Source organism: Stegostoma tigrinum, chromosome 2 (genome assembly GCF_030684315.1).
Source record: "Stegostoma tigrinum isolate sSteTig4 chromosome 2, sSteTig4.hap1, whole genome shotgun sequence".
NCBI lineage: Eukaryota > Metazoa > Chordata > Chondrichthyes > Orectolobiformes > Stegostomatidae > Stegostoma > Stegostoma tigrinum.
The window spans coordinates 56,739,287-56,751,907 of record NC_081355.1 but is presented as its reverse complement, the minus strand read 5'-3'; positions in this window follow the sequence as shown (position 1 = coordinate 56,751,907).

The window sequence follows — 12,621 nt, the reverse complement described above, 5'->3', positions numbered from 1 at the left end:
CTGTAAAGCACATATTAATAAGAATTAATAAGAATATGTACAAAACATAACCCATCCTTTTTCCTGCCATAGTCAAAATCGAGATGGTGTCTGTCATGGAAAAAAGTTTCAAGCTAGGTTTCCTTTTTACAGTACAGTACAGATTTTTAAAAATATTTATGCATAATGACTATCAATTTCCTAACCTATTTGTTTGATGGGGATTGGGAGCCTCTGCAATTCATTCTCTTTGTGATAGTGGTTCATTAGATCACTTCAAGGAAGGGTAAAAAATCAAATGTGAGTGAAGGACAAGAGCTGCACATAAGCCAGATTGGTTAAGGGTGGACAATATCTTCCCTGAAGAGGCTTATAGGGTTCTTGCAATTATTCAATCTCTTCATAATCCATTTACTGACACTATTTTCTTTTGTTAACTTATTAAATTCCAATTCTCACAATGGCATTTTTCTTTCTGAATCATATTCTCTGGATTATTATTTTAAATATCTGGATTACTATCCCAAAATTATAATCACTGAGTTAATATGCAGAAACACCTTTGTCTCAGTCATATTGAGAAAGTATGTACCATCTGAACAGAAATAATTCCTAGTATCTGGTTCTCCTGCAGTGATGGCCTGCCTCATATTTATCACTTGCAGTTCATAATGTTGTTACGGTTGACAGGACAATATGTAGTCATATCATCAATATTAGAATCAAATGCTGCTGATTAATAGTGCAATATATTGGTACTCCAACCACTTTTATGTTTTTGAGGAAGTTCTTACTAGTGTTTGATGAAAATGTTTGAGGAGGAGTGCAAAGAAGGGCTAACCCTTGCAATCTAAATCATCACGACTTGCAGCACATCTGACCAAGAGGCCCTGGCAGAGATAAACAAAGCAGCTTTAAACCTTTAAATCTTTAAGGACCGCACTTTCCCCCCACGGTGATCGAGAACGCCCTTGACCGCGTCTCCCTCATTTCCCGCGACACATCCCTCACACCCCGCCCCCGCCACAACCGCCCCAAGAGGATCCCCCTCGTTCTCACACACCACCCTACCAACCTCCGGATACAACGCATCATCCTCCGACACTTCCGCCATTTACAATCCGACCCCACCACCCAAGACATTTTTCCATCCCCTCCCCTGTCTGCTTTCCGGAGAGACCACTCTCTCCGTGACTCCCTTGTTCGCTCCACACTGCCCTCCAACCCCACCACACCCGGCACCTTCCCCTGCAACCGCAGGAAATGCTACACTTGTCCCCACACCTCCTCCCTCACCCCCATCCCAGGCCCCAAGATGACATTCCACATTAAGCAGAGGTTCACCTGCACATCTGCCAATGTGGTATACTGCATCCACTGTACCCGGTGCGGCTTCCTCTACATTGGGGAAACCAAGCGGAGGCTTGGGGACCGCTTTGCAGAACACCTCCGCTCAGTTCGCAACAAACAACTGCACCTCCCAGTCGCAAACCATTTCCACTCCCCCTCCCATTCTCTTGATGACATGTCCATCATGGGCCTCCTGCACTGCCACAATGATGCCACCCGAAGGTTGCAGGAACAGCAACTCATATTCCGCCTGGGAACCCTGCAGCCATATGGTATCAATGTGGACTTCACCAGTTTCAAAATCTCCCCTTCCCCTACTGCATCCCTAAACCAGCCCAGTTCATCCCCTCGCCCCACTGCACCACACAACCAGCCCAGCTCTTCCCCCCCACCCACTGCATCCCAAAACCAGTCCAACCTGTCTCTGCCTCCCTAACCGGTTCTTCCTCTCACCCATCCCTTCCTCCCACCCCAAGCCGCACCCCCAGCTACCTACTAACCTCATCCCACCTCCTTGACCTGTCCGTCTTCCCTGGACTGACCTATCCCCTCCCTACCTCCCCACCTACACCCTCTCCACCTATCTTCTTTACTCTCCATCTTCGGTCCGCCTCCCCCTCTCTCCCTATTTATTCCAGTTCCCTCCCCCCATCCCCCTCTCTGATGAAGGGTCTAGGCCCGAAACGTCAGCTTTTGTGCTCCTGAGATGCTGCTTGGCCTGCTGTGTTCATCCAGCCTCACATTTTATTATCTTGGAATCTCCAGCATCTGCAGTTCCCATTATCTTTAAACCCAAGTAGTTTTGACAGAAATATCCTTCCAAGTTGCCTCAAGAAATATTACTAGTATCTTAATTGCTGTGGTCCATAACTGCAACAAACAGGAAACAAATCCATTATTTGCCAGTGTGAAGCACTATATTGTGTAATTAGTTGATGCAAATGATCACAATGAGGGAATCTTAGTGTCCACAGCAAAGGCTAACTTTGCTGGAGCACAGTGTGCAATTGACTGCACTCTTCTTGCCATCTCCCATAATTCATTTCTCTCTCAGGAGATTAGATGGCTGTGGGTTTGTATGGCAAGATGGAGGGAAGAGGTGTTTGATCATGAAGCTCCAGCATTATTGAGCCTGGGACATGCTTTATGGGCCAGCTAATCTTTATTTGCCCATTAATGTTGTATGTTTGTATGTGTGAAAGCACCACAGCATCAGTTTTGGTAAATTCAGGCAATTTCACACAATCAATGTTCTAATGTGTTATCACATGTGAATTTGTTTTTGTCAGCCATTGTCCAATTGTTGAACTGCATTTCTTCATCCAAAGACAATCAGAAGCTTTACATCACTAATCACTTATGGATCAACAAATAGAGACATTTTTAAAAGACATTTACTTTTACAAAGTGCTCGTCTCCCTAGGACATCAGAAAGCATTGCAGCTAAGGGCACTATGGTATAAACGTACTCATCAGGAGTGGGGGTAGGCCATCAAGCCATTCAATAAGGTCATGGCTGATCTGATTATAACCTCAAAGCCACATACCCGCCTACCCAGGATAAGCTTTCAATCTCTTGCTCAACAAGAATCTATCTACCTCTACACTAAACATATTGAGGCATCCTGCTTTCACCACCATTTCAGGGAGAGAATTACAAATATTCACAAACCTTTGAGAGAATAAAAGTCACCTGATTTCTACTTTAAATGGATGGCCCTTATTTTAGCTGTAGGTTTTTCCATTAGGAGGACCATCCTCTGCATATCCACCATGTAAGGACACTTCAAGATCTTATCAGTTTCAATCAAGTCACCTTTCACCCTTCTGTGCTCCAGTGGATGCAAGCTTACTCTGTCCAATCTTTCCTGATTAGATAAGCCACTCATTCCAGGTATTAGTCTAGTAAATCTTCCCCAAACTGTCTCAAATGCATTTGCATCCTTCCGTACTGCTCACAAGTCTCCAGATGCGATCCCACATGTGCCATATAACTGAATCTTCCATTTTATTCTTCCTGCCAAAATTGACATCTTCTTGTTTCCCACATTATACTCCATTTGCCACATCTTTATTCACTCACTTAAATTATTGATATATTCTTGTGATCTTCTTGTCGCCTCTTCACAACTTATTTTCCTACCTAGCTTTGTGTCATCACCAAGTTTGGCAACCATACCTTCTATCCATTCTTCTAAGTTACTAATCTGAAATGTAAACAGTTGAGGTGCCAACACTGATTGCTGTAAGACATCATCCATTACATGTTGCCAACTAGAAAAAGATTCATTTATGCTAGTCTATGCTGCCTGTCAGTCAACCAATCTAGCTATGACAACATGCTATGCACTAAGCCATGATCTTTTATTTTCTGCAATGACTTTTGTTGTGGCACTTATCAAATGTTTCATTTTTGTATGGTCTAATCTACTTGCTTACTTAGTGCAACTCATTTTACACTAATAACAAGATGTGGCTTACCATAAGACATGGTTTATTGTCACTAGAACATCAACTAAGTAGATATGCAATTTTACATGACCTGTCTTTCCCTCTAATATCCCAAGGAACCTAAGCCCATTCATTAGTTTAGACTCGGCTTTGTGAGTGCAAGAGGGTTGGAATATAAAAGTAGCGATGTGCTTCTGAGGCTTTATAAAGCTCTAGTTAGGCCCCATTTAGAATACTGTGTCCAATTTTGGGCCCCACACCTCAGGAAGGACATACTAGCCCTGGAGCGTGTCCAGCAGAGATTCACACGGATGATCCCTGGAATGGTAGGTTTAACGTATAATGAATGGCTAAGGATCCTGGGATTGTACTCATTAGAGTTTAGAAGGTTGAGGGGAGATCTAATAGAAACTTACAAGATAATGTATAGTTTAGAAGGGGTGGACGCTAGGAAGTTGTTTCCGTTAGGCGGGGAGACTAGGACCCGTGGGCACAGCCTTAAAATTAGAGGGGGTAAATTTAAAACTGAAATGAGACGACATTTCTTCAGCCAGAGAGTGGTGGGCTTGTGGAATTCATTGCCACGGAGTGCAGTGGAGGGCGGGACGTTGGATGCCTTCAAGGCAGAGATCAACAAATTCTTGATCTCAGAAAGAATCAAGGGCTACGGAGAGAGTGCAGGGAAGTGGAGTTGAAATGCCCATCAGCCATGATTTAAATGACGGAGTGGACTTGATGGGCCGAATGGCCTTACTCCCACTCGTATATCATATGGTCTTAGGGTCTTAAGATGTAAAAAAGCTTACACTACCCAGAGCACAGCTGGTTGAACTGGAGCGGAGGTTGTCCTTCCTGTTCCCAAGGTTTTTGCTTTGTGTGTGTGTGTGTGTGTGTGTGTGTGTGTGTGTGTGTGTGTGTGTGTGTGTGTGTGTGTGTGTGTGTTTGTGTGTGTGTGTGTGTGTGTGTGCGCGCGCGCGTGCGTGCGTGTCCATCCATCCTCTGGTTTGACTTGCTTCTTTTCATTAATTATCCAGGTCATTTCCAAGTATAATGGCTTAGCAGTAGTTTCATGTAACAATGTAATTAGCATAATTTAAATTGAGTTTCCAATAATGTGCAAGTTAGGCTGATTGGCCATGCTAAGTTGCCCATAGCGTCCAGGGATGTGCAGGCTAGGTGGGTTAGCCATAGGAAATGCAGGATTACAGGGATGGGGTAGGGGTGAGTCTGGGTGGGATGCTCTTCAGAGGGTCCGTGTGGACTCAATGGGTTCAAATGGCCTGCCTCCACACTGTAGGGATTCTATGATTCTATCTCAGGAAGTGTGTCAAAAAGCATTGGATATTTTAATTTCCAGTATTGATTGAACCAGGCTGCCTGAAAAACATTTCTGCTGAAATTCAGATCTATTGTTCCACCCAAAACCTTCCCGCATTGTCTCATCAACAGCCCATTCAATAGTCTATTAAGGTGAATTGCTTACATATCTGTCTGTCTTGATTCAATCTGACGGTGAATACTACAACCTTCCTGGCTTAATATCTCAGTTCCACTGTCTCATTAACGTCTATTCAATATAATCAGCTGAGGTAACTGGTTTGCACACCTGTCTGTCTGGCCTGATCCAATTCCCAGCATGCTGCTCTGCTGGCCAGTTTTCCCAACATGCCTTTCAGTTGGCCAATTTTGCTTTCAGTGTCCCAAAAGGGCTGTTATTTTACATAAAAGGGACATTCCATTACCTACATTTCTTCCCCTTTGAACCAGTTCTTACGAATTTGGTTCACAGTTTACTTGGCTGGTGGCATAAGGTGGACATGCCTGAGGCATTGAAATCCATTACATTAAAAAAAATCAAAAAACTGTTACATCATAAGGTTATATAGAAGTTACACAAGTAAAAAGTTACATTGTTACAATAAATCCACGACTCTTGTGACTAGTAGCAGAATACATAGTTCACAGTGTATCTGCAATACAAGTCACCAGTTGCAATAATCAATGTTGGAGGTCCTTCATCATACCTATCTATGTAGATTGTTAATTTTGTTCCACTCCCAGGGATCATCCCACCAGACAGTGACTCTAATTTCAGCTATCCTACCCTTTGATTCTTAACGTGTTGTACTATTCAAGGAAAGGTTTTATGGTTGCTGGCTAATTGTAATCAGACCTGATCCAATCTCTTCAGCAGGAGTTTTACTCCCATGTCATATTTTTGGGAGTAATTCCCAAGTGTACCCATTAAATTGTCACCCGCATCAACAGGAGTTATTTCCCTGATATGAATGGCTGTCTGTGCAACTCAACCTATTTATGTGGGGATGTGAGGAATGATACTGAGGTGGTGTTGGGAACATTACACATCATTGCTTGAATGACATTATGCCACAATATTTACCCTCTTCCCTGCAGACAACTTGAGTGATGTTGGTTATTAGGCTCCGAGCTTTGCGGGCACAGTCTAAATTAATGCTTGTCCTGAATCCATACAGTCCATGTTCATTTGAATAGACCAGGCATGGACATATAATGGTCTGATCAATTTGTTCAGTCACTCTAGAGTGGTCCCCACCAGTGTCTCCTCCTTCTCAACTGTATTTGGTAGAAAATCCATAGCCCATCCCGTCCTACCCCGATACATCATTGATCAGGTCTCTTTCCATGTGGATATTCGGGGCTGATCCAGGCTTGCCATCATACTTCCTCATTCCCAGTCCCAGGATTGTCTAAGTCAGGTATGTGTGGGAAAGGGCTCCACTGTCACAGGTATCAACTTGTGGCAGATGTCGTTAAACAGCGTCATGCCTGTGGGTCTCAATGCAAGTCCATTCCGTGGACCAGGAGTGATGACAGATCAAGCTGGGGTGGCGAGGCGGGGAGGGCAGCCAACACTGCCAGTTTCAGTTCAGATTCTAAGAACTCTCCCCTATTTGGCTTTCTTGGATGCCAATGCCCTGTTTCTAACCCCTTCGCTGGGCTGCAGGCTAAGCAGTCTATCTCTCTGCAGCCATTTGTAGGAAATCCCCATCATTCCTCTGCAAACCTTACACTCGCACAATGAAGGGTGGAACTCGCATTGGGTTTCCTGTACACAGTCAGTTGGTTATTGCACCGAAAGTGATCATTTTGCTGGGTGAACCCATAGAATCCATCCTCACATACCGCAGTGTCAGCTGGATAAAGCCACAGAGACCTTGGGTACGTGGGCTGCCCATATGACCTTGTAATTTACAGATGTAGAAGTATATGTTGCCTGCAGTCCATCTGATCACTTGTATTTCTCCTTGAGGTAAGCGATCTGAAAACAAAATCAAGCATTGTTTCTGTGGGTATCACAGTTTAGTCTTTGAGTCCCCTTGTCATTTTAATGATGAGAAAATATTAAAGTTTGAAACCCCTTTAAATTTTAGGTTCCCAAATCCATCATCCATCTCATTTTAAAATTCAAATCAGTGCCATCATATCACAGGCCTCATGCTCCCTTCAGGACCAGAAGTGAGCTAGCTAATGATGTGGTCTAATCTGGTGTCAATGTACCACCCTTCTTTTCCTTCTTCCTCTTCCTCCTTTGTGGAGAAGTCTTTTGAAGTGAAAATCGCGGGGGAGCAGTGTCTCAATCTCTCTCTCTCTCTCTCCCTCTCACATTCTCTCTGTTCAGGTATGGAGGAAGAACTCTGAGGAGCCAGGCAGGTTGGATGCCCTGTCAGTTAGGTGTGGAAGACTGTCCATGGTTTGATTCTCAGGTTGCCTTAAGCCCGCATCTCCTGCTCAAGGGCATCAATCTGTACATGAACTGAGTAACAATGTATGGGTTGCCCCTGAACAATTTAAGCTGATTTATATGATACCATCTCTGTTTGCCTTTTTCCAGCTGTAATATGTAGACTGAAGGACTACAATGCCTGCACTCTCACACCCTCCTGTTGTCCTGTACACAAATACCAAACGCTATGTGCTGTTGGCCTCCTATCACCTAAGAGGAGCCATCAATAAAAATTCTTGGACTTTCCCTGTCAATGCTGTCAATGTTACAGGAGAACTTAGAAGAAAGAAAATCCATTTGGTTCAGAACCCTAACTTCCCACAGCACACGAAAGGCTCAGGCAGTGTGTGGCCATTTCGATGCAAATGATAAATGGTCACACAGAAGCATGGCTCCTACTGTTGTTGGTTAGGAGATGGAAAAGGGAAATGTAGGAGACATCATAAAGAAAAGCAACACACAGATGGCCCCTGTGGCCTGGAGGAATGAGGGGAAGGACAGAGGAAGGAGTCTGTCACAAGAAGCTTGGGGCTATGAGACAAAGGGGCAGGTCTGGGTGATAATTCCTGCTTTGTTTGTGGCCAGCTAGGACACTTTGCCCGGGAGTGCCTTTGAAAGGGCTCCAACCCCATAAGAAGGTATTGCACCCTTCCGCCCCTTTAAGGGCCAGACAGGTGAGCGCCCATTAGCATAGTTAATATAGAATCTGGGGACCCAGGTTCTGGGTCCACCCTCCAGCCACATGAATGGTCAATAATGTGTCCTCTTAAACCAAAATTGAAAGAGTGGGCAGTGATATTGATGGATCCCTGAGCTGCTGGAGACAGACCCCTTCCTCTGCCCTGCCCCTCATTCCTCCAGGCCTCAGGGGCCATCTGTGTAGTTGCTTTTCTTTATGATGTCTCCTGCATTTCCCTTTCCCATCTCCTAACCATCGACATAGGAGCCACACTTCTGTGTGAGCATTAATCATTCACATCGAAATAGTCACACACTGTCTGAGCATATGGGTGTGCTGTGGGGAGTCAGGGTTCTGAGCCAAATAGATTTCCCTTCCTCTAGGTTCTCCCATTCGAGAGCTGGCCCATAGAGAGTACTGAAAATAGCAAACAGATGAACTAGATAATGCTCTAGGATATTGTCCCTTTTTCTAAAGGCTTTTGTGAAGGATCTCAACCAAATTACTCTGATTGTATCCCCACTGCCTCTTTAAGGGCTATTTTCAGTTCCTATGAAGTCCCTCTACCAGTGTCTTGAGTCTCCAGAGGATGGGTTGATCTGACACTCTTGTCACAGCCTAACAATTCAATATTCAACCCCCATTTTAGGCGGATCTGGTGCATTTGATGGATAAATTCTTCTGCTGAATTACTTGGTTTAAAAGGATCATGCACTTTCAGCATGCCCCACAACAGGCTTACATTTAAGGGCATGCTGCATAGTAGGGATCTGCAGAAATTTTTCAGCCTTCCCCTCTGCTGGATGCGAAAATAACTATAGGGTTCATTGGTAAGGTATCAGAGGCAGTGCACTTTTCAAACGTTGCAGATTATACGCTGGAGGTGGGTCTGCATCCTGTGACTCCTACCCATCTCTGTGGCTGTCTCAAAGCGGTACTGCCAGACAGCCTCATGTACAGAATGTCCTGAGAGATGTCAACATCGACTAATTCTACAACAACACTGTCCACCCTATAGGTCTGCAGATCAATGTATCGGTTGACCTGAGGAGCAACAAGAAGACATGGCTGGCACTATCAAAACATTGACCAAAAGCATCAGTCTATGCATTTGATGCATTGGTCTCTCTAAACATGTGCAACTGTTAGAGCAGCAAAAATAGATGACACAGACTCCTACAGTGTCTTAGAAGGTGGGTTGCAGCTTGGATATGCCTTGACAGAGAACTTCATGCAAGTTGGGCTTGTACGCCTTCAAACATTCAGACATGGTGCTCAAGGTATTTGGCATATTGAGAAATAACTGCTAAACAAGCCACATATGTTTCCTCAGGTCTGGCAGCATCTGTGGAGGAGAAAACAGAGTTAACCTTTCGGATCCAGTGACCCTTCCTCAGAACTGAATATTCCTCAGACCTGTTCTGAGGAAGGGTCACCGGACCCGAAACGTTAACTCTGCTTTCTCCTTCACAGATGCTGCCAGACCTGCTGAGCTTTTCCAGAGAATAAAGGAAAGAACTGCAATGCTGGAGATCTGACACAAAATTCAGCATATCTGGCGGCATCTGTGGGGAGAAGCAGAAATAACGTTTCGAGTCCAGTGGCTCTTCATTAGAACGATTAGCAGCTCAGGGAAAAGTAGTATTTAGACTGAAGATGGGGTGGGGAATGGAGGAGTAGTGCACAGATATGTGAAGACAGAGGCCAAAGAGCTTGGCTATTCAATTTAATGGCGATTGATCTGATCCTCGACCAATTTCTTTATATTATATCTCATAATACCCTTGCCTAACAAAAATGTACCAATCTCTGTCTTCAAAGCTCCAACTGGCCTCCTGAATAGCATTGTAGTAATTTTATGAATAAGTCCACCCATTATTGCCTGGCCTGCTTGTGGAAATAATTCATAGTAGAAGTGAGAAAACATATCATTCTCTCGTAAACTGGTTCTTGCACACTGTCTGGTAGTCAATTGTTTGGAGTTCATGCCTCAAGGAAAATGGGAGCCTGTGCAAAATTATGACCTTCCTAAATGCCAATTATTTTCCATTATCTCCTGCCTCATCAGAGTGAAGATCATGATGATGGGTGTTCTTTTATTGGTCTTATCTCTATCACTCAATTTTTGCCACCATTTCTTGCAAAAGGTGAAGGAGAGATACATTATTTTATTCTTTTATGACGTGTGGGCATTACTGGCAAAGCTAGCATCTATTGCCAACTGCTAATTGAACTGAATGATTAACTAGGCCATTTCAGAGGACAGTTAAAAGTCAGCCACACTGCTGTGGGTATGGCATCTCACTGCTCAAACCCCAGGCGATTAGGAAATAAAATGGATTTTTATGACAATTGATGATCATTCCATGGTCACCATTCTTGAGTGCAGTTTCCAAATTCCAAATTTCATTCGTTGATTTTTAAATCCAACCAACTATCATTGAGAGATTTGAACTCATGTCCCTTGAATATTGGCTTAGATTTTTGGTAAAAATTAAGCTTACTCGCCCAGGATCATATCCACTGGGCCATTATCTCTTGCCACTGGCAAAGGAATTGCATGCATTTTATGACTTCTACAAGTCATGAGGATGAAGTACAAGGAAGACAACACAAGAATCGGAACCTTTTCTCTCAGAAGTTTTGACTGTGAACTGAGGAAAGCATCATCAACTTCAAATGAAAACATAGAAAGACAGAAACAGGAGTAGGCCATTCAGCTCCTTATGCTTGTTGTACTATTCAATAAGATCTTAGCTGATCTGTGCCTCACTTCATATACCTGCCTTTGGTCCTTATTCTTTAATAACTTTGCTTAACAAAAACGTACCTATCTCAAATTTAAAATTAACAACTGACCCTGCCTCTGCCATTTAATGAAGAGACTTCTAAACATTCTCCAACCTTTGTCTGTAGATATTCCTAAAATTTCTCCAACCGGTAAAAATATCTTATCTTTATCTACTCTATCTTTTCCTGTTTTTATCTCGAAGGCTTTGATCAGATCAACCCCTTCTAAATTCTATACAGAACATGCCTAATATATATAATTTCTCCTCATAATCTCTGATGCCCACGAATCATTCTTATAAACCTATGTTGTACTCCTTCCATGGCCAAAAGGACTTACTGTGAGTGGAAGCAGCGAATTCTGCAAATGACTGGGTTTTCTGAGTCAAAATTAGATATAGCCAGTGAGCAATGTGTTGTCCCTTTCTCAGCTCATCGGCTGTTGGAACCCTCGTCCATGCTTCATCACCTGTATACTCGACTACTCCAATGCAAACCTGCCTGATGTGCCTGATTTTGCCTTCCATAAACTTGGGATAATTAAAAAGTCTGCCTCTTGTATTGCAGCTCACAGCCGATTCTGTTCTGCTATCAACCCTCTGCTCACTGACTTACATTAGCTCTTCATTCAGTAACATCTTGATTGTAAAGTTTTCTTACTTGTTTTCAAATCCCCTCTCTGGATTTTCGCCTTTTGATCATTACAATCTCTTCCAGCTCTACAACCCTCCGAGATATTTGTACCTCAAATTCTGGCCTTATGTGTGTTCTCAGTAACAATTGCTCCAACATTGATAACCCTGCCTTTGCTGCTCAGCTTGTGAGCTCTGAAATGTCATCCCCACATCTCTCCACCTCACTGCCTTACTTTCCTTCTTTAAAATGTTTCTTTAAAATTACCTCATTGATCAAGACTTTGGTCATCTGACCTAATATTTCCATATATGGCTCAGTATCATGTTGTTTCATGATGCTTCTGTTTCTTGGAACTTTCATCATGTTGAAGGAATAACGTGAGCAGAAATTGTTGATATAAGGACAGTGGCTGTTTTAAATAATAAATAAGGAAGGAGAGAGAGTGCTACCAAGCATAAACGAAGATAGGAAAAGCTGTACACAGTATCCCAGTCATTGCTGTGATGGCTTGGATTGCAATGATTTCTTCACAACAATGCTAGCAATCATGTCTCATGTTGTGGGAGAAACACATCTCTCCTGGCTCTGATCTTGACCAGTAACACCACCAGGAATCAGGAGCAAGTTTTCATGTTCTTCCAGCCATCTGAACATTCCAGGAAATTCTCCAGGAGAAGTTGACAAAATTTTGAAAGTCAGTAAGTTCCCTTTAATAGTTGCATTCACATTTTAAGTATAAGACTTGTACATAGTTTCTGGTGAAAAGTATGCCAAATGGGTGAGTTAACAGTGTGTTGATCGCACGACCACATCAGTCAGTCATACATTTTACAATAAAGCAGAGCTGTTATCATTAACTGGACCTTGCACCAATGGCAGAATTTGAGTCTGTTACCCACCTTGGACTCCCCTCCTTCTCCACTCTCTTACTTATCTCAATCTTGCTTCAGTGACTCTTGGGACCTCATCA